This window comes from Halyomorpha halys, unplaced genomic scaffold, assembly GCF_000696795.3.
Source record: "Halyomorpha halys isolate HHAL.00 unplaced genomic scaffold, Hhal_1.1 Scaffold381.1, whole genome shotgun sequence".
Classification (NCBI taxonomy): domain Eukaryota; kingdom Metazoa; phylum Arthropoda; class Insecta; order Hemiptera; family Pentatomidae; genus Halyomorpha; species Halyomorpha halys.
In genome coordinates, this window is record NW_027112092.1 from 502581 (window position 1) to 525058 (window position 22478).

At 33.7% G+C, this 22478-nt stretch overlaps 1 non-coding gene across 1 annotated transcript; it reads right to left on the reverse strand.

Annotated features, from left to right (window-relative positions):
• Positions 1-20958: 20958 nt before the first annotated feature.
• On the reverse strand, positions 20959-21065 carry LOC112210838 (U6 spliceosomal RNA). Its single transcript, XR_002945327.1, has one exon. It is a non-coding gene; the product is annotated as a U6 spliceosomal RNA (small nuclear RNA).
• Between the last annotated feature and the right edge of the window lie 1413 nt (positions 21066-22478).

The following is a 22478-nucleotide window of genomic DNA, read 5'->3' on the forward strand; positions in this document are numbered from 1 at the left end:
AGTTATGAAAGAACAAGTAAACATAAGTGAGGAATATTCTTGGAATAATATTAACCAATGGTTTCGTGCCTCTATCAAAAAGTCTTCTCAAAAAGTAGAATAAGCTTTTTATAGAGAACGTTTAGTGCTATTGTTTTTAATTTGGATTTTCTATCCATCTCGATTCACTCTTTTGTCTGACTTTGTTAGTATGTATTTTATTTCAAATAACAATTAATAAATAAAATAAATTGGTATGGTTAATATGAATATATTTATATATTTTATATAAAACCTTTTAATGTTTTTCTAAATTAATGATGAGAAGAAAGTTAACCATGCTTAATAAAGATGGTTAGGGGTGCGGTCAGAGAATAACACAAAGTTAAAAAAAAACTTGTTTATTACTGCGAACGTTTCGGCTAGAATTTCTAGCCTTCATCAGGGCTAAGAATAAAAAACAAGATAACGACCAATGAATAAAAAGATATATATAGGATGATCAAAGTAAATAATTGTTCAGAATAAAAATACATAAAAAATAAAGTAATGAAAGAAGTGGTAAATAAAACGTATATACATGTAAGTAAAATAACAAAATTAATGTTATGTTTCGGTTGAGTGTTTTTAATAAAAAAAAAAAAAAATGTCTAAAGTCCTTGGGCTAACCCATTGACGGAATTTTTTGTTATATGTATGTGAATGGACTCCGAGATGAGACTTTTTTATGGTTGGGGACAGTAGCAAGAATTGAAGTATTATCGAAATTAAAAGCATAATTGAGTGTTAAAGCATGTTCTGACAATTATTTACTTATTATTATTTGAGTTTTATTTGGCCGCTCTCGGACCATATTCTATTTAATATTTCACACGGTCAATCAACGATTTCCAAAAAAAAAAAAGTCTTTTCATCCCAACTTTTTATTAGTTTAGTAAAAAATATGTATAATTACTAGTCGAAATTCAAACATTGGTTTCATTTCAAACCTGGAGTTCGACCAAAATTATAAACAATACTTTTTTATTTATTGATAGATATTACAATCTGGCTCACAGTTGTGGGCAATAGGTAATAGTGATGAATAATCTCATAGATACTAAAAACAAACTTAAAATATATACAAACAGAAGAATAAACAAACTAAAATAATATAGTCTCTAGTCACATTTACATTCTAATATACAATATTTACACAATTGACCTGAGGATCTGTGAGCCCACACTACCCTCCACGTGTGAGGGGTAGAGCAGAGCTCAAAAGATCCCAGCGCATCTCTCTCCGCATCACTGGTAATGAGTCAGTGGAGGCTGAGCAAGTGCGCTAAAGCCGCAAACACTCAACTTGAGTGGAGAATCTGACCATTGCCAGAACTCCAATTGTCCATTTTTATTTTAATAATTCTCTTGGCCACTGCCGTTTCAACCTTCTAGGTGGACTGTAGGGATGGGTGGATCTAGATAAGGTTTGAACCAATGGATTAGGATGGTTGGAAAGGTTTATATGGAGTTTATAAATAATATTAAATTAGAAATAAGCCGCAATACATTCCTCAAAGAAAAGTCCGCCGTCAAAGAGGAGTAGTGGATCGGGGTCCTGGTAAAAATTCAAAAAAATTATTGAACAAAAAACTTTATTGGTCTGTACCAACTTTTGACTGTCAAAAACTATTAGTAGGATATGCAGTGCAGTTATACTATTTATAGTACGTCAAACTCCCTTTATTTTAGATGCTGGCAGATATATGTACGTCTAATGGTCTCTGAGATATATTTTTCAACATTTTGTTAATTTATTATTTCAAATATTATTAAAGCTACTACTTTTACGAAGATAAACTACTTTATAGCACATTAAACTATCTTTAATATGAGTACTGATAGACATCTGTAGGTCGAATTATTCCTGTCAATAAATTCACCAACTACCGATTTTTTAGTGAATTATTTATGAAATGTTACTTTTAAAAAAAATATATCTCACGAACTATTGAAAATAAATAACTCTGTTAAAGCTCATATTTTAGAAATTTTACTTTTCTTTAAATGATACCGAATAAAAAAATAATTGCTTGAAGATACATTTTTACTAACCTAAATTGTTTCTTCATATCAGCCCACCAACGCTTTGTCCAACTTAATATGCTTTAATAAATACTGACAGACTTTAATTTTTAATCTGAATCGTTTGTGGTTAAACTTTCTAAAAATATTTGGTCTTTATTGACTTATCTAGGAATATAAGAACCATTAGGAAGATGTCCTTCTGGAGTTTATAGAGGCAGAGGAGGAAAATGGTCTCCTCGGGGACCCTATCTAATCCTGAAGGATTCTAGGAGTATCCTGACAAACTCTTCTCTGGAGTTGGACCTAACTGCTTCGCTTTTATAATTGGATTGGCAACTCGTGTGTGCTCTTGCACCTGAGACCTTTTCGTTGAGTTACCATGCAGCAACGCCTTGTGGATAAACCCACTCCTATTCTTTATAAAATGAAAATATGTCAATATAAAAAATACACCAATGTATATACCAAAATATACCAGTTTCAAACCACTTATTTACCCGTGCGATTATAACATTTCAGTATAAATAATAATAACAAGTTTAAATTAAACTTAATTTAAATAAATAAATATTGCAATAGCAAAGCATTGCTGGGTCAGCTAGTATATCATAAAATGTGGACTTAATAGGGTTTAACTTGCTTCCTCTTCCATTCCTGACAATCCTCCGAGGCGCCTGAAAAGAAAATTGCCACGAGACCTGCTAATGTAAAGCGTCATAGTACAAGAGCCGGGAAGAAAAAAAGGCAGTTATCTGTCCAAATTTTTGATGACTTCAATAAAAACTATTTATAATTACTAGTCAAAATTGATGAATCTGCCAAGTATAGGTAGGGAGAATAAAAAATGGCGGCTTTTTCAAAACGTTTAAAAAAAAAAATTTCAATTGGAGCTCTATATCTTTAAAATTGATTTATAGTTGTTTGGACAATAAATTTGATTTATAAAAAACTTTATTTTAGAAACCATTGGACGTACAGATGTCTGCCAGCACTCAAATTAAAGCCAGTTAAATTTACTACAAAATAGTTGATTATGTTTATCTTTGTAGGAGTAGTAGTTTTTATGATATTTGAGAAAATAAACTCACAAAATTTTAATTTGTAGTTCTTCGTATAAAAAGTTGGATTTTTGAAAAAATATATCACTAAATCCATAAGACGCACATATAGTCTGTCAACACTCAAAATAAAGGAAATTTAACTAAATATAAAGTAGTGTATGACACTTATCTTCGTAGGGGTAGTAGTTTTTATGACATTCATATATGAATATAAATATGGCAAATGAAAATTTGCCCGAACAACTATAAATCAATTTATTTTAGCAAATTTCATGTAAACTATTACTCCTACGAAGAAAAACATCATAAAATACTTTATAGCTAATTAAACTAGCTTTAATTTGAGTGCTAATAAACACCTGTACGTCAAATGGTTTTTGAGATATAAATTTTTCAAAATAAATAAACTACTGATCTTTCAGTACGTCCCATACAAAATTTTAATGAAATGTAACTTTTTAAAATACTATATCTCGAAAACTATTTAACGTAAATAACTCTATTAAGGCTCATATTTTAGAAAATTTACGTTCTCTTAGGTTTTCTTGTATTGTTGCTACTTTTTAAGATATAGAGCTCCGAATGAAAAATTAGTTTTTTTATTGCTTTGAAACAGCCGCCATTTTTTATTCCCCCTACCTATACTTGGTAGACTCATCAGTTTTGACTATTAATTATACATAGTTTTCACTAAAGTAATCAATAATTGGGGTGAGATAAATGCCTTTTTTCTCCTCTACTAACTTTCAGTACATTTTTATGAAATATTGCTTTTAAAAAGCTATATCTCGAGAACCATTGAACGTAAATAGTTGTATTAGGACTAATATTTCTGCCAATTTACTCTACTTTAAGTAATGTCCTCTTAGCTTTTCTAGTATTGTTTGTAATTTTAAAGACATAGAGCTCCGAATGAAAAATTATTTTTTTTAACGTTTTAAAAAAGCCGCCTTTTTTTATTCCCCCTACCTATACTAGGCAGACTCATCAGTTTTGACTATTAATTATACATAGTTTTCATTAAAGTAATCAAAAATTGGGGTGAGATAAATGCCTTTTTTTTCCTCTTGGGCTCTTGTACTATCATTAGAGTGGTACTAGTGGGTAGTTTCCCTACACGCCTGTAACACTCCATTTTAACTGAGATCAAATTTACTAAATGCATTATAATGTACAGTTGTAAATAGCCAAAAATAAATTTTAGAAAATATGGTTCAAAAGGTTATTCTTTTCGATTAATATTTAATAATAATAAATTATTCTCCCTAATAAAACAAACAACCAGAAAGTTATATGTAATTAGTTATTTAATTCGAAGATGTGTCTTTGTTATCTTCGGTCTTTGCCATTAAACTGGGAACGACGCTATCCGTGGAAGCCAGTCAGTTAATATCCACTTGTTGGCTTTAATTTCCTCAGAGCAGTCTTCTTTTACTGTTATTAGCGGGATATAACGTCCACTGTTTTCATTGAGGGGGGAGAGTGAATTATTTTTTCAATGGTGAGGGGGGGGGGGCTGTTGAGATAAGACTGAACATTAGCCCAACGACTTGAGATGAATAAATATATAATGGCTAAATGAAAGATAATCCCTAGTCGTTAGAGCTATCGCTCCAGGGAGGAAGGATTCTTATTAAGAGGTGTCCTCTTCTCTCTTATAAAACAGCACATAAAACTTTACAGTTATTTAATCTTCTTTTGAGTTATAGTTGTTGGTTACTAGTGCTGGTGAAAGTTCGATATATCGGACTATTGATTGTCTCGATAATATCCACATATAGCTATCAAAACTGACATTAAACATTTGCTTAGTTCTTAATAAAATGATTTTATAAAAAGAAGATGGTCCGGATGCGGACAAAGAAAAACTCAACTAGTTATAAAACTATTTCATGTGAGCCAACGTTTCGCTCCACCTTGCAGGGCTTCATCAGGGTTTAAAAAAATGGAAACATATAAATGAATAAAGTAAACAAATAGAAAAAAAATATTAACTAAGGTGTGGCAAATTATGATAAATTGTATAAAAAATGATATAAATTAAAGAAAATTAAAAAAGACAAACAGTGAAACGTAAAATAAAATAAGAATAATAAAAAGGTTTAGGCGATTAATGAATAAAATCTTTTATTCTTAATTTTAATCTTATTTCCACTGTGCAGGAGTCTTTTTCGATACTTTTGATCAAGTATGGCTTCTAGGGATGCTTTATAATCTCCGTTAATTCCAACCTCTTTCATACTTTCTCATCATCGGTTTCCCATATTAAGCACAATTGGTTCATTAAAGAGGCAAAAAAATATACCTTCAGAATATTATTGAAAGATTTAAAAACAAATCCTTGAGGTCTCTCAAATACAAATTAGACAAAGTTTTATAAAATTTACAAGAACTAAGAATCTTCACTAGAATCACTATTGTGCTTTCCTCCATTCAGAAAGTCCTGCAAAGTTGGGTTAAATGTTGGTTCATAATAAATAGTTTTATTAATATCTGTGTTCTTTGACTGCTTTTCGAACTCCGTAAATTCATACCTACATATTTTCTCATCATCCGTTCCTATCTCACTGATAGATTATTCAAAGTATACCACAATGGTTCCTATTCATTCCTCTTTTCTCAAACCGAAGGTGTTCCTCAAGGTAGTATCATCGGTATCATCCTCTACATAGTCTATACAGCTGACATCCCAACCAATCCTACTAACACTATCCTCACCCGAAGTCACATGTGTGCTCGCAGTTAATAATAGTCCTTTAATTGCATCCCAAACTCTCGAATCCAAGATCACAGACCTCGAAGAATGATGCCGAAATTGAAGGCTAAAAATATATCCCAACAAATCCCATGAAATCACCTTTACTCTTCGTCGTAAACCCCCGATTACCCTACAGTATACTTTAATAATGTCGCTCTTACCCCCTGTAGAACAGATCTTGGACTATATCTAGTACTACATCTTGGAACTACCTTGGACTACATCTGGACAAACGGCTTACTTGGAACCATTGCACTGGAAAGACAGGAAATTGCTCGTCGATTTTTTTTTTTAATTATTTATTTATTGTAATTTACAACTGTACAAAATAATGCAATAGGTAAATCTGTAGTATGTTTCATATACACTTGAAAATCTTGGGAAGGAACCACCCATTGGTGGTACTACAAACATTAATTTAAACTAGAAGGTCCCGTGGCCATCTTCTTTTCAGACGCCTCGGAGGATTATCAGGGATTGTTAAGGATGAAAGATTAAGAATTAATGGGTTAGGATGGTTAAGGAGTTTGAAATAAAAAGACACATATCTGTTTTGGGTCAAATCTGCAACGAAAGGAACCTGAAGGTCTTTATGAATGAGTTTATTTGTGACGTAATAAGGAGCATCAAGGATTTTACGTGTGATTTTGGATTGTAACGATTGGATGCGGGAAGAATTTGATGGTTTGGTGGAGCCCCAGAGCTCAATTCCATATGTCCAAATTGGTCTGATTATCGTTTGTCAAGTAAGTATTGTAGTAATCGGAATCTACGAGCAGTTTCTTGTCGTTTCAGTCTTGTGTGTGGATTCCAAGTAAGTCTCTTGTTAAGATGGAGTCCTAAGTATCGAATCTGTTCAACAGGCGTTAGTGGAGTATTTAGAAAGGATATTAAAGGACAGGAGGGTAGAGGTGATCTGGTGGGATTTATTTTGATTATCCAGTTTTGACGCCATTCTTCAATAGATGTTATGTGTGCCTGTAGTGTTTGTGATGCATTAGTTGGGCCATTGTTTACAGACAGAATACATGTGTCATCAGCGTATGTTAATAGGACTGAGTGGAAATTTAATTTTTTTAAATTTTTTTTAATAATTATATTGAAAAATACAATTAAACAAAAAATCAATACCCTATACATTTTTATCAAACTTTTTAAAATATTTCTATATTGACTTATTAATTGTTAATTTTTGTTTAATGGTATGTTTTTATGAAAATACACAATTAAAAAGGTAAGCGAAAGAACATGTTATGTAAAATGGAAATTAAAAAAAGAAATTTATGTTTGATATTTATGCATATTTTTTTCTAAAATTTAAAATTAAGGTGGTTTAAATTTCCTTCATAATAGAAATATAAAATCATTTATTACACTTAGTTTCCACATAGATCTTCAATTATGGAAAAAAAATTGGATTTTAATCAGATAGGTTAAGTTTTTAATACATATTTGTTAAATTGATGTATTTACGAGTTAATTTTGATTGCTACAAGATCAGATAAGCTAGCCTACGTGTTGATATTATAAATTAGAATATAAATTTGATTATTAAATGATTTTGGGGTGTTCTATACACAAATTAACCCTGCATTGGGCGCGGTTGATATGACCGGCATAGGATTAGGTTTTTTTGGTGCCTCTTCCAAAAAGGCGCCGGTTGTGACCCCTACCTTCCAGTAGTTTCCAAACTTTGTGGGGTGGTTCCGACTCACCCTGTCAGTTTAGCTCCAGCCGTTAAGAAAGTGCATCATACGTGTTTTGATATGACAGGCTCACCGCGCCTGATTAAGTCACAAACCTAAGGTCAGCATTTTTCGCTTTAGATAGTAACTTTTTTTTTATTTATTTATTTATTGATATTTACAAATGTATAAAAAAATACAACCAGTAAATTTGATCATAATGACATAATGATATGATACAGGATGTAGAGAAACTACCCAGTAGTAGAACTCTAAAAACAGTTTACAATATAAGGTCACGAGGCCATCTTCTTTTCAGGCACCTCGGAGGATTGCCAGGAATGGAAGAGGAAGCAAGTAGATAGTAACTTAAATAGTAAAACTTGTGTTAGTGTCATTTTCGTCAGGTACCATTACCGTTTATGCCTGGGGGATCATGTGCCTGTCAGGCTCATCGCGCCTCTTTCCTAGACTTTTTTACGAATTCTTTTCGTGTGCCTTTTAGGCTCATCGTCCCTCTTTTCTGGATTTTTTTTTATGAGTTATTCTATCATTATTTCAGTGTTGCTTTACTTTCAGGGAAACCCCAATTTTCCGACCTTTTTGGTTTCAACGATAGAAAAGTGGCATCCTACATCCCGTGCAAGAATAAATGTGTACTCCTGGTTTCTTCTATGTTCGAAACCAAAACCATTGATAAAAGTAATGGAGACAAAAAAAACCCTGAGGTAATAACGTATTATAATGCTCATAAAACTGGAGTAGACAGTGCTGACCAAATGTGCGCCATATACTACGTGCAGTGAAATACACATCGATGGTAAGTGACTGTTTTCTACACTATATTGAACTTGGGAGGGATCAATTCCTTCGTTATTCACCTCGGGAATCAATTAGAACGAATTCCAAGAAGAGTTTTCCCCAAAGAATTGTCACATGAACTATGTATCGGACAACTTCAGCGAAGAAACCAACTGAAATCCGGCCTTCATACCTCCTTGAAAATTCGCCTCAAGAGATTCGAACCCGGCTGATGATCGTCCGAAATCAACCACTCACCACCTCCAAAAGCGGTCCAGATGTGATTGCACGGTGGAAACAGGAATACGTCGGCTCACGAACTACTTCTGTGTGAAATGCAACCATGGAATTTGTCTCTCATGCGAAACCACTCTATGCAAGTTGCTTTTTAGCCTGTTCTTGCGATCCTTTTTTTTTTTTATATTTATTTAAGTGTTTCGACCACTCGGGCCATTTACACTTGAGTTACAAATTCGATTACAATTGGCATGTTCATACAGTAGAAATACAAATACAGTTGAAATTACAAAGTGAGGAATTTACATACATACATGACATACAAAGACAGTTGATATTACAAAGTGAGAAATTTACAATCACAATTACCATTACATGTTAACAATTACAATTTACACTTCACAAATTTATTACTGTTGTGGAGTCTTCTCCGATCATTTCCTGTACACATGAAGAGAATCAGTGACTCCAGAGCAACCCAGTAAGAATGTGCCCAACAGCGAGATCGCTTCAGCAACAGCGATACATCGGTGCATCCTCCCTTCTTCATGAGATGACAGTGGGTGAATCGCTTATGACCTATCCGAAGACGGATTAGTACATCTCTGTAGCAGATTCATGTTTCCGGCCGGATTTGATTAATTTTTACAATACTCAATAATTGAGTTGCCAATACTTTGCTTAGTATAAGAATAATATTGAAATTAATGGAATTATGCTGTTAATACACACTTGCGATCCTTTATCAGCTTTGATGGACGACAACTCCGACTGATTTATGTCCTCACACATTTCAACTTCATGTCTGACGCCTTTATGAATTTTGTTTCGAAGATAAAAGGTCCTATTTTGATTTATATTCGTAACCATGATATGAGAATCCGCATTTTGACTTTGTTTGGTTTCTGTACCTAAATAAATAATGAGAAATGTTTTAAATTTAAAAATCTGGCCTCTAATTATCAATATTGATTGGTTTAAACATTTTTTTTCTATTAAACAACTGATAAAGAATTCCTAACCTTTTATCATTAAATTATGAGATAGGTTATGGAGTGAGAGTTGATAATGCCACAACTTTCCAAACCCTCCTTTGTTGTTGTCACCGTGTGGAAAAACATTACTGATGATATATATTTTGTATTTATTATTATCATAGTCAATCATATATATATTTATGATTTTTTTTTTCATACCCTCCTGTAAAGATTTTAGTGGGTATTTGGTAAGTACATATAGGTGGTATGCTATATGTATAGCTGGGTGTGAAGGATCCTTGGATTGCCTTTTGGTATTATAAGGTTAGGCGAGGGGTCCAATGAAGGTTGTAACTTGGTTGGCTTCCGCTAGTGGATTATTGGAACAGGGAGGGGCCGTTCCGCTGGTTGAATGGTGAAAATTTAGACCTCAGACTTGAAGAGTCTAAGGCCTTCCCTCGTCGACTAAGGGAACCGTGCTCTGCCACCTCCCAGGTCGTGGTGGAGGGGCGATCTGAAAAGTGGGTTGCAGCAGTCTTCAACCCATCAAAGAATTTGATGTGCCGTCGGCCTACATACTCCGGCACAGTAGGGAGTTGGAGCTCTTCAAGTATAACTCTGTTTTTGGCCCTCTGGAGCGTGGTTCCCCGGACGATAATATATATTTATGATATAATTGCCTCTTATAATATATATATATATATATATATAACTCTGTTTTTGGCCCTCTGGAGCGTGGTTCCCCGGACGATAATATATATTTATGATATAATTGCCTCTTATAATATATATATATATATATATATATATTGTATTTGAATATAGTATGTAAGTAGGAATTAAGCCCGTATAAATTACGTGAATTGCGACTTAAGGTTAGGAAATTTGACTAAGTCATCTTCCTAGTTTGTCGGCAGTCACTTATCAGCACTTCACATAGAGGTGACGTGAGCTCAATCCCGGTTTTTTTGTTGCTGCATTTACTGTTTAGCCCAAAGGGACATCGCAGTACAGTGAAGATCATACAATTGCATACCAAAAGGAGAAGAAGAGGAATTCGATGACCTGCAATTGTTAGAGATCCTGGGTTCAAGTCTTTAGTATAATAAACTACTAAAAAAAAAAATAATAAAATGCTACTAACCACCCAAACCCATTAGTTTCTAACCTTTCTTCTTTTTCCATTCCTGACAATCCTCTGAGGGGCCTGAAAAAGACAGGAAATTGCACGTTGATTTCGACTATTACAGCACTTACTGGACAAACTCCCAATTCATTACTAATGACTGATCTAAATGACTGTAATAATGCCAATCTGGACATACGGAGCTGAGTTTTGGGCTCCACTAAACCTTCGAATTCTTCTCGTATCCAATCATTGTAATCCAAAATCCTTCGGAAAATCCCAATGTTCCTTACTTTGTCACTTATAAAATCATTCATAAAGACCTAGCATGTTCCATATGTAACCGATCTAGCCCGAAACAGATATCATTCGTTCCATTATAAACAACCTAACCACCCAAAACATACTAGTTTATAACCTTTCTTCTTTTTCCATTCCTGACAATCCTCCGAGGGGCCTGAAAAGAAGATGGTCACGAGACCTACTATTGTAAAAACGTCATTAGGAGTGCTACCAATGGGTAGTTTCTTTACACGCCTCTATCACTCCATTATAAACTAAAATCAAATTTACTGAATGTATGTATATAAATGCAGTTGTAAATTTCAATGAAGATATGAAAAAACTACTAAAACATGTACAAAATATTTTCATAGATATATTTTTCAATAGCAACAATTAAATTAAATTTATAAAATTCAATGTGTATATGTTTATGATTTGTGTTTGAGGTAAAGTTAATATTTTTTTTTGTGGTTTGTAAATAGTGAGATGCTATACTTCACTAGCAGCCTGAACATTTTCATTTTAAGAACGCTTTTTTGAAATTGGAATGGAAATGACTGTTAGCTTAACTACATAGCACAAACAAAATAAAATAATTAACAATAAAATTTCCTGATAGTATTGTGAATTGTATAATATTTTTTAAGTACCTACATTTCATATTTCAAGGACTCGTTTATCTCTCTTTTTATTTTTAATTTGATTTCAAAAATTATAGAGGTGATAACATCCATGGTGTTTCAGTAATCTGAATCACAGACGTCACAGCTATCGAGGTAGCGGGTCTTGCGGCACTTCTTGGTCCTGGGCTTGGTGGTGTAGCGCAAGCAGCACCTCTGCCTGCAGCAGTGGATCCTCTGCCGCGCGCGAGGCGGTGGCGTGGAGCAGCACGCGTCCAGGGCTGCGCGCAGCCTGCGTCCTCCAGTCTCCACCAACTGGTACTTCTCATTATCCGTTTTCTGGAGAGCTCCATTGTTGGTCCCGGCCGAAAGGAACTCTTCTACCCTCTCTTGGATATTACGCCGATCGAAGCCCAGCCTGGAGAAGACATAAGCGACCAACTCGTCCTCTGTCAATCCCATTTCTGGATTGTTCCTGTTGATTGCTTCTTGGATCAAGGGAGCGAAGTTAGCGCTCGGTAAACGGGTGAAGTTCTTTGCCATTCTGTCTTTATTTGAAATACGTAATAATTTCTATTCAAGCTATATGAACTTCAAAATACTAGAGAAACAATTTTGTTATCGATATAGAAGTATGTTTATTTGAATTGTTAAATTAATTAGCATATGATCGTGTGACTAAATAATATAATGTAATAATCAAATAATATTTCTGTCGATACTTTTCTATATCAATACTCTTCAATTAATAGATAACATAAAATATTGATAAATTAACATAATTTCACCATCATTTATTATGAAACTGCTGTTGGGTGGGGATAACTAGAATTATCAGTTGTTGATTATAAACAATAACAAAACATTTTATTTATATGATTAAAATCAACATTGTTTTTCAAACCCAAGGATTGAATAACCCTCGTTGTCATATTTTGTGAAGAAATAATTTAAATTAAGAAGTTATGTCATTGGTAAAATATAAAAAAAATAAACGAGTTACCAGGGAAACAAGGGAAGCAACGGTCAGTGTTGGGAAACCGCTGTTTTTGTACAAAAACCTCTAAAATCTTTAACTCTTCTGTAATTCTCATCAATTTCTATATTATTCAGGGTGTTGTATTCAATAAAATGCACTTTATTTTATTTTTTATTTTGATGTATTTTATTTTCAAGTAAAAATATATAAATATTTTGTATCATTAAATTCCTTTTTTCCATTAAATAAAATGTTATTCTGATTCATAGTAGTTTATTAAAGGCCTTTGACTTCATATGTCTTAATACGTCAATGAAACCTGCACAAAAGTTACTGTAATATGCACATTAAAATGGGACAATAAACTCATCACAAAGGCTAATAAAGTTAATTTTTATTAAATAGGAAGTTGCCGTAGAAATTTATAAAAAACATTTTAGAAAACAAACCTACTTTTGGAAAAGTACAATTTGTACACTGACTTTCGTTGGTATTGATATCATCGAATTATTTTTTGTTGGATAGTTTAAAACAAAATACAAAAACTATTAAAAACACTTTTTTCCAAAGCCGAAAGCTCACCAATATTTTTTGATGAGAGAACTCGTTTGAGTGTAAGAAAAAACCCTCATTAATTTTGGAGGGTTTCTTTCACTTTTCACAACTGTGCGGCTGGGTGTCCGAGAGCTGTTTGTTCAGAACGTTGTGGGTTCGATTCCCACCTGGGGCAGTTAATATTTATTTCTCAGTGGTCTCGAAAAATGAATCTTAGCCTTGATTTGTAAGCAGAGCCAACCAGAGCTTCAAAGTAGCTCTGGTTGGCTCAATTGAATAAAATAGTATAATTATCTACTATTTGAGTTTTTTTTTTTACCGCACCCGGACCATATTCCATTCATTATTATTATTAAATATGAAAATATTTTCTATGCCATTATTGTCGTAATTTTCCTTCTCGTTTTTTTTTTTTTTTTTACTCCCTTCCCGGTCATTTCTGACATATGGGGTTTTATCTAAAGGTAACCAACCTATTCTATGGTAGTGGGTTAAGTTTTTCATTTTCTAGGACCACCTCTTAATAAAAACAGGCAACGCTCCAGGGAAGATTCAAACGGAAGCCGCCCGCAGTTCTCAGATTGATAAGACCTGTGCCACCTGAGCTACGGACAGCCCTATTTTCCTAAATCATGAAAATATGCAATGTCATCCTAGTTACTTAAACCTCGAAAACAGAAAACGACCTTGCTCACTACCATCCTATAAATTTACTCCCTCATCAAAAATATTTAAAAAAATTATCCTAAATTATATTAAAGATTTTTTTAAGCAAAGCAATGTAATATCTCAGAAACAGATTGACTTTCTAGCACATTTATTTTCAATTTATTAATGAAACTGCAGAACGAGGAGAAATCGTAGTGTCAATTGTAATACCACCATTATTATGGTAAGAGGCTTTTGATGCCGTGCCACACATAGTTAAAAATATACGTTAGAGTTAAAATTTCGAATGGGCAAACGAAAGTATTTGATAAATTTTATACATCGAGACTTTGGTCTAAATTGGATGAGCCGCTCGTAAGTAAAGAAACATTGTGTACGCGTGCCTAAGCGAAAGTAGTTCATAGAATTTGATGAAATTAATTTTAGACTCATTTTACTCTGATTTCCAAATTTCCATCGAATTGGGTCCAAATTGGACCAATAGTTTTCAAAATAAAAGTGTGCAAAAGATAATACTGTTACGCATGCGTGAATTAAAGTATATAATGAGGTCTCACTAGTTGATCGTATATTGATATGAGGAGAAAATGGTCCGAGGAGCGATCAGCAAAGATACACAAATAAATAAAACTCAATTGTGCCGAAGTTACGATCTGAATTTCAGGCCTGAACAGGACTGAAAAACATAACGAGAAAACAATCCTAATACAGAAAGAGAGAGAGAGAAATACTTTATTCATCTATGCTGCCTAAATACATCAGGTTGCTATCTCACACAGCATACTTATCTATCCGTAATTGGATATATATAAATTACACATACATGGTATAATAAGATATAAAGAAAACAATTTTTTCCCTACAATTTCCTTTTACAATCAATTTCGGTCTATAAACCAAATACAAATGTTTCAATTCATTCCTTTTTTCTTTCCCATTTCTGCTCCTCCAATTTAACCATTTCACAATTTTTTAATTCACCCGATCAACAAATTCGCTCCTAGATCCTCTTCAGTGACCCGCTAAACAAATTCACTTATCAGTCAGTCACAGTCACAGCAGTAGATCAGTTTACCAAAAACAAACAAATAGATTCATTTTACGAGAATAAGACTAAGACATAGATTCAAAGGAAAATATAATAAAAAGCCGGTTACAGGAAACACTAGTATGGATAAATAAGTTAAAAAACCAAAAACAAAAAAATAATAGTACTAATAAAATAAAATAATTTAATGAATAAATAAGTTAAAACAAACAAATAGAGAGGTCAACATATTAAAATAAATAAATAAAACAATGAATAATATCCGAGCTAATTCCCATGCAGGTGATGGTGTATGATCCCCAGGGAGTCCAAAATAATATTTTCCGCCAAGATGCCAATATCCCCGATGCTAACACCTAGGCCTTCTAAGAAGCTCCTTGTTCTATCTGTTGTTCCGCGAGATCCAAACCAGAGGAAATACCTAAAAATATGTAATGTCTAAAATATTTTATTATGTTCATTCAATTACATTTTCTTTCACACTATTCATTATGTTAATTTTTTTAATTACCACTTTGGTCTGTTGCATAATTTTTTACCTCTCCAACATTATATTTGATCACCTATTAGTATCAGCTACTATCTATCTAATAGATAATAGTATCTACCTAATATCTGTAGGTAGATACTAAACTATACTTAATACCTGCAGGTAGATACTATACTATACCTAATATCTGTAGGTAGATACTATACTATACCTAACATCTGTAAGTATTCCCTAGAAAGCAGAATCGAGAGATTTGAACGGAAGGTCCTCCGTACAACTACAGAAGCGATCTGGTATCAGAGCCTTAACACATGGAGGAGAAGAACTTAACAGTGAACTGCTTGCGGAGACTGGTCACTCAACATCTCACGATATGGAGGCAAGAAGTTTAAGATGGGCGGAACATGTGGCTCGAAGCAATCCATTAGGCGGTCAATCATTTACAAGGTCTGTAGAGCCAACTAGAAAAAAATAAATGAATAAATAAAATTATCTACCTAATTAATTGTTTATATTTCAAAATGTGTTTATTATTTTGTTCTTTTTGTTTTTATGTTCCTCCGAATTAAGGTTGTTTGTTCTTCAGCCTCGATGAAGGCCTGAAATTCAGGTCGAAACGTTGGCTAAAATAAAAACGTTATGTTTATATGGATATCTTTACTGACCTCAACTCCGACCATCTTCTGGTAGACGAAAGTAGTATACGGAATTTGATAAATTCGATATGGGATCAATTAGGAACCAATCTTCACACCCAGCTATACATATAGCATACCTCCTATATGTACGTACCAAATACCCACTAAAATCTTTACTCTTATCTTTAATCTTAATCTCTTTGAAAAAAAAAAATAGGAACCAACTGATTTTTATTTATGACATATGGAGGAGGGGGTTATCTTGAGGGGACCAACCTATTCTAATTGTGGGGGGGGGGGAGATCAATTTGTTAGATGGCTAAGACCTGAGCTACGGACGGCCTGCATTTTTAAAAAAAATGGATTAACGCTTCGATAGATTATACTTGAATGAAAATACTGGAAGCAAATTGGTTCCTTATTGTATACAATGTAAAATGGGAATTAACATTTCGATTAAAATTTTTTGGTGGGTTATTAGAAAGTAAAATGGGAAATAAGCGGATAATAGTACGGGTACTGGCTTTTATGATAAGAATAATCATGATGATGATGATAGCACCAATAACTAAGACAACGAAATGGAGATTTTTAATAAGAAGCATAAGGATTGGAACGGAAGTAGATGGGCGGAAGAAGGGACGCAGTTACCGGAGAGCTATAGAGGCCCGGAAGGAGCCCTACTGATCCCGAGTAACTATGTCCGATAAAAAGAGAACTGTTATAGCCAATCACAATCTTCCTCCAGAGGCTCTTTCCACAAGATCCTATCCTTACCCGCCAATATAAACCGGATTTCCTGCCCAACAATATATCGCTTTCGGGGTCTCTTGCTTCGCTTACATTTTCGCCAATGTTTCCACCTTGCCGTCAATGTTAGAACAAAATAGGTTTTATAAATTCGGTTTAACTTCAATACATGAGACAGATAAATTATGCTAAGTGACCGAAATGGAGATTTTGGTTTTATTCGCTATAAAGAAATTTGTTTACGACGTTCAAAATTTTTTACTTTATTCCTGAACTTATTCGACCATATTCGATAGAATATTACCTTTGATTTTTCTTTTATTAGCACACTTACGTGAACTGATTGCAAATTATCTTAATTAATAGAGATCTCTGAATGAAAACAAAAAGTTAACTGGTAACCTGAGAACTGCGGGCGGCACCGGTTCGAACCCGGCCTAGGGGTGGACGGTCCTACGAAGTGAAAAACTTGACCCCTCCCCCCACGGTTAGAAAAGGTTGGTCACCTCTCGATAATCTACCCTCTCCGTATGTCAGAAAGGACCAGGAAGGTGGCCATAAAAAATACAAAAAAAAAAAAAAAATAGGCGAATATGCCCATTGTTTCCGAACCCCGTAAGACAGAAATGCTAGGGAGGGGAACAAAAAAATATGGAGGCGCTATTTTGAGAAAGTTCTTCACGTCCACACAAGGTTGAAGGCTGGGGATCCTCCCAGATCAAAATTCTAGGAAGAAAATTGAATTAATAATTTATCTAGCCACATTTCTATGATTTTTTACACCTACCTATAATTACGTTACCATTCATTTCACAATTCTTTATTGTGTTCCTTTTTATCATGAAAATAGTGTTAATAGAAGATTATTTAAGTTCGATGTCCACCATTTTTGCCTTCCTGAAACACAGAAGCTTGTTGTTACTAATATTTATTCCTTGTTTTTCATCAAGTATTGTAGGCATTTTGGGTTTGGGGCAAGTGGCAAACGTGTGGATCAAGATTAACATAAATCCTGGAGGAAAAGCTCGAGGAAGAGCTTTTTATGTACAAGGGGATAAAATTGTTTTCTCCCTAGTACAAGAGCCCAAGAGGAGAAAAAAGGCAGTTATTCCACCCCAATTTTAGATTACTTAATTGAAAACTAGGTATAATTACTGGTCAAAATTGATGAGTCTGCCAAGTATAGATAGGGGGAATAAAAAATGACGGCTGTTTCAAAACGTTAAACATAATCAATTTTTTATTCAGAGCTCTATATCTTTACTACTACCAACAATAGAAAATCTAAGAGATCATCATTTAAAGTAGAGTAAATTTGCTAAAATGTAAGCCTTAATAGAGCTATTTACGTTCAATAGTTCCCGAGATATAGCTTTTTAAAAAGCAACATTTCATAAAAATGTTATATGGAACGTACTGAGAGATCAGTAGTTAGTGAATTTATTATGACAAATCTAGATATAATAAAACCGTTTGACGAACAGATGTCTATCAGTACTCAAACTAAGGCTAGTTTAATGAGCTATAAAGTAGTTTGTGACGTTTATTTTCGTAGGAGTAGTAGTTTTCATGCATTTTGGTAAAAATAAATTGATTTATAGTTTTTAAGATATAGAGCTCAGAATGAAAAACTAATGTTTTTTAAGATTTTGAAACAGCCACCATTTTTTTTATTTCCCCTACCTATAGTTGGCAGACTCATGGGTTTTGACTAGTAATTACATAGTTATATTAAAGTTATAAAAAATTTGGGTGAGATAACTGACTTTTTTTCTTCCCGGCTCTTGTACTACTAGGCATCTAAGGCCTAGCTAAAGCTACTGTAAGGGTTAAAATCAGTCTACGTCTTCTGTTGCTTTATTTGTCACCCATATTAACTCTTTTTAAGCATGAGATCGATTTTCCTAATTATTGACTCCCAGATCCAAACTCATTCCGTTATCAGTTTCTTGGGATGGAGGAGCTAGAATTAATCACACTAAGTCTTGTCTAAGTGCTCTTCTAATTGAGTTGTGAACCGCCAGAGAGAGCGGATTTAATTTAAATAAAAATTGGCCTCTTCCCAGTTAATGGCAGCTTAGTGGGTAATATAGAGGGATGTAGAAGAAGGGGGGGCTAATTTATGGGGATGTTTGTCCAAAGGGAAGGCCACTAAGTCAGTGGGGATTAGGATGCCCGCTCTGCGATTCTTCAAGTTTTAGCCTCTCCTTCGGTTCCGGAGTATAGCTTTGTGGAGTTCATAAACGAACATTTTTAGTTGGAACAAGATGAAGCTACCCCTAGTATGTAATGTTTTTTGAATGAGACTAAAAAAAAAATGATAAAAAAGAACGAACTCTGTTTAAAACTTTTATATGCATTCTGATGCCACCAACAATAATATTTAAGGATTGGAAAAAAATATATTGCTTCTGCCATAAGGACCTTGTATAATTCAAAAGTATATGATTCTCTAATGTTTTAATGTCTCATAGTGTAATTTGTTTGATTGACCTGGGCAGAATAGCCTGCATGAAGTTGTTTTTAAATGATTTAGTTCTAAAATTGTATTAAGGTAAGATAAATTATAAATAATATTGTTATTTGTTGGGAATTGTTGAAAAGATAATATGTATTATAAAAGCTGTTTCGAATAGATTGTCCCTGAGGATGGTCAAATCAGCCGAAACGTTGGGCTTATAAATAGAACAAAAATGTTTTAGGACTGAAATGGATAACATTTTATTTATTTAAACAATATTAACCAGTCGAAAGAAAGTGTTAAAATTATAAATAAAGTAATATATTGTAGGTTATTTGGTGGTTTATTATCTTTTATTTGCATTTTGATGTCACCAACAATAAACTTATCATATTGAAGGATTAATAAAAATATATATTGCTTCTGTCATACCATACGGACCTTGTATAATTCAAGTATTCTCCGGGTTACATTGTTGGCGGATAATACCCGAATTAATTATAATTTGCTGGTATCACTGGAGTGGACTGTATTTTAAATAAAATTATGTTTAGTAAATACAGCAAAAGTTGTTTTTTCTTATATTTATTTATTTATTTATTTAATGTGATTTACAACTGTATAAATAATAAATACAATAAGTAAATATGTTGTATGTTTCATATCCACTTGAAAACTTTGGGAAGGAACCACCCATTGGTGGTTCTTCAAGCATTAATTTAAATTAGAAGATCCCGTGGCCATCTTCTTTTCAGACGCCTGGGATAGAGATAAGAGGATTATCAGGGATTGTTAAGGAAGATTAAGAATTAATGGGTTAGGATTAGTAAGGAGTTTGGAATGAAATACGCATATCTGTTTTGGGCCAATTATGCAACGAATGGGATGTTAAGGTCTTTGTAAATGATTTTATTTTTAACGTAATAAGGAGCATCAAGGATTTTACGTAGGATCTTGGATTGTAACGATTGGATGCGAGAGAAATTTGATGGTTTGGTGGAGCCTCAGAGCTCAATTCCATATGTCCAAATTGGTCTGATTATCGTAGTGTATACTAATTTTTTGTAGTGAATGGGAATTTTAGAGCGTTTGTCAAGTAAGTTTTGTAGCAATTGGAATCTACGAGCAGTTTCTTGTCGTTTCAGTCTTGTGTGTGGATTCCAAGTAAGTCCCTTGTCAAGATGAAGTCCTAAGTATCGAATCTGTTCAACAGGCGTTAGTGGAGTATTTAGAAAGGATACTGTAGGACAGGAGGGTAGAGGTTTACGACGGAGAGTAAAGGTGATCTGATGGGATTAGTCAGGATTTATTTTTATTCTCCAGTTTTGACACCATTCTTCAATAGATGTTATGTGTGCATCTTCCTTTTATTTTCATTATTATGATCATCTGTTTTTTTCACTATTGCGGTTAGAGTATCCGAGGTGGGAGAACAAAAGTCCAACAACCTCCATATTTTTATTTGTTTATTTTTTTTAAAAATATTTAAAAATTTTTCGTACTATAAGTGCTGTGTCTAAGAGATCGACTGTTGAGCCTCTCTTAGCATATCAATAAGAAACCAAAATCCGCCCGCATATGCTGCTGTTAATTTTGGTATGAGACCATTGGTTAATAATATTGGAATAGTGCTAACGCTTTTCAATTGTTATTTTCCTTCAATTCAGTCGTCAATTCCTGATGTTTTCTCAGTGCGTCTGTAACAATTGATTCATTTTAATAGAGCTAGAGAAGACCTTTTTGGAGGAGTCTATTTGGATGGTAATTTTAATACGAGCTCTTATCATGTATCAAATTGTACTGCCATCCTTGCGCAGGGGCCATGCTAATCTTCTCTGTATCGTTCCAATTTTAGTATATGTACCGCCGAAGCGAGTACGAATACTCGCTCCAATTTACGAGCCTTATTATACTCCAATCATTCTACTCCAAATTTATGAGCCGAAAGACATAAAGGCATTTTTAAGGAACAGAACCCGAAAAAGTTGGGATTCAATGTGGGCTGCCGTACCACTTAACAATAAATTAAGAAATGTAAAAAAAATACACAAAACTGGACAAGTGCCATAAGGGGAAACAGAAGAGAAAAAGTGGTTGTTGCAAGAGTAAGAATAGGACATTCCAAATTAACTCACATCCACTTAATCACAAAAGAGGACCAGCCTATATGCCAAACCTGTTATTCCCCATTATCAATAAAGCATATAATTGAAGAATGCTCATCATTTCGTCAAGCCTTCGAAAATAATAAAATTCCTCGTACAAGAAAATTGGCCCTTAAAGACTCAGCAGAATCCATAGACAAAATAATAAAATTTCTGAAAGAAGCTCAACTTTATACTAAAATATAATCCACCAATACTGACCAATGTAAAAAAGGAAATAGTCTACATTCAACCATCAAATGTCAAAGACAAGAAGATAGATGAAGTAAAAAGAGAGTAATAACCTAGATGTTGATCACCCTGAATAAAAATCTAATCTAATCTAAAATCAAATTCAAATTGTACTTCATTGCCATAGATGCAACATTTCTGTCGCATGGTTTTGCCTCTGGAGATATTCGGAACTACCCGACAATCCACATCCATCAGTGATATGTTGGATCGATTACTAAACATAATCGACACCTATCCGTGGTTATTGCGTCTTTTAGATTGAATTTCTATATGATCTGGTGGCAATAACCTGATCTTGAATGGCGATCAAAAACCCTTCTGTCTCGGAGAATAATTTTCCAGCCTTTAACCATTCGACTGATACTTCCTTCTCAATAGAGCTATTATGTTAATATTTTTCTTGTATAAAACCAGTAAGTGCAGTAACTAAAATAGGGAGAATAATGACATTGCGGGTTGGGTTAATTGACTGATGACTAAATTAATAAAAATATTTGTTAATATTACAATTATATTAAGACCGGAACTGGGTCCTCTGATGAAGGCTATTTCCCGGATGCTTGTGGCATTCCAAGGCCCTCTCTAATCGCTGCTTCCTAGATTAGAACTGGCTGAAGAAGCCTTCCTCAATGCTCACCATATCCGCTAATGGCCGACATGATGAAAACTATGTCCCAAGCTATTTAAGGCATTTTCTTCTCATTTCAACTCAATAGAAGAAGGTCCTTGTCATATGGTGGAGATCACTATTATAATTCTCGTTCAGGAATTACTATTATATAATGTGATTCATAAGCCTATAATATAGATCTTAATATGGTATAAATAGTTTTTTGCGGCCATAGCAAAACATCAGTTACAATAAATTTCAATAATTTCTGCATTGAAAGTGA